The following is a 1982-nucleotide window of genomic DNA, read 5'->3' on the forward strand; positions in this document are numbered from 1 at the left end:
CATTTGGACAACGCTGTCAAACATACATTTTTGTTCTTAGGTGGGCCTCTGTGGATCCAGGAATGATGGACAACACTTGTGGGTCCCTTCCAACTCAGCATATTCTATGATTCTGTGATTTTAAGGAGTAGGTTGGGAGGGAGCGAGAGTCTTGAAGGAAACACAGCATGGAAGACTGATCCAAATTGGGTGAGGAGGTATTTCATACAACATAATCTTATTTTCAGAAGAAAAAAATGTATATGCTGGGAGGAGGACTCTTTCCAAAGTAGCCACTGCTTGGGAACTAGCTAAGTATCAGTGTGTTGGTAGTGAGTGATTGCTTCTGTATCAAAATAGTTCATAAGATCCTCTTCATAGTAGATCATAAGGTGCTATATTTCAGATTTGTGACCAAAGCAGTGTTGATAACTCACCAATATTTTAGTTGTTGCTGATCAGTACTTGCACAGAGTCAAGGTCTTTTCATAGTCAAGGTCCTTTCAGTGAGGTTGGCAGGGTATGCACAAGAAGCTGGGAGGAGACACAACCAGAACAACCAAGCCCAGATGAGATTTGTTGCTGAACAATTACAAATACCTTGTACCTTGCAATGTCACGATGAACAGCAAAATCTGAGAGGGGGAACGTGGGGGAAGGCGGGGGGGGGGGGGGGCGGGATGCGGTGCATGCTCTTTTGGAGTTAAGTCATTTGTCTTCCTGAGTAACCATTATGCGTGATAGAGCCCTCCTTTCCTGGGAGTGCCTGAACATCTTCCTGCTGATGGGAAGCAGTGAATGGATTTTATTTTTTTTTTGATGCATTTGCATGGGCAACTTTTGCTTTACCTGTTAAACTATCTTTATCTCAACCCACAATTTTGGCCCTTCCAATTCTGTTCCCCATTCCTTTACAAGGGAGTGAATAAGCAGCTGTATGGGGCTTAGCTGCAAGCTGGGTCAACTCACCACATACATTTACCGCTGTTTTGAAAAACAAAACAAAGCAAAACAAAACAACAAACAAACAAACAAACATAAAAGCATTCTAGAAAGGATGCTGGTTGCTGCAGACTTGTAATTATGATGTTGGACTCTAGTAAAATTATAGGGTCTGTTATAAAATAAGACCACTGAACATCTGCAGAAGAAGCCAGTCAGTGTGGTGTCTCCAAATGGAAATCCCATCTTTTCCCTTCTAGTTGCAGATGGTGTCAAAAGGCACATCAGTGAAGGGGCTCCAGTACGAAAGTATACTATCTGGATTTTCAGCAAGCCTCTGACAATTTTCCTTACTAAAAGTTATTACAGAGACTAAGGTGGCAGAGAATCTTCAGTGTAAATAAACATAAAGTAATACATCCAGGGAAAACAATACTTAAAGATATCTGAACTCAGTTTGTTAGCAGTAAATATATCAATGTGCTGTTCCTAGTTAAGATGTCCAGTATCTGTATCAGGAAGCATCCCGCAATGCATTCCAGGAACCTGGTGGATGACTGGTATACTGTTGTGTTGTTTTCCCAAAAAATGTTTGGATAATTGAAGTCACCCATGATGACCGGGCTTTGTTGGCCTGAGACTGAGCAGTCACAGTGAGGCTTCATTGACCTCATCATCCTGATTAGGAGGTCAGTAAAAGACACCTAAAATAATATCCCCCTTGGTGATGATTTCTCTAATATTTATCCAAAGCATTTGAATCAAGCAGTTTACGCAGTCACGGTATTTCCTTATCTCAAGAGAACCACAAGGATGACATCTATAAGAAACTTTGAGGCAGATGCAATAATAGTAGTGACTATAAAAATAAATGCACCAAACTTCATAACAGATTTCAAGGAATTAATGGTAGTGGTGGTCACTGAATACAAATTCTGCTGACACAACTGTTGAATTTTTAAAGATTGAGCTCAAAAAAGCAATATTCATAAGCAGAAGACACAACATGTGACTGTTTCTTTACAAATGGTGAAACTCATCCAACCAAGCTACTGTTAGGA

Source organism: Anser anser (assembly GCF_964211835.1).
Source record: "Anser anser genome assembly, chromosome: 1".
Classification (NCBI taxonomy): Eukaryota; Metazoa; Chordata; class Aves; order Anseriformes; family Anatidae; genus Anser; species Anser anser.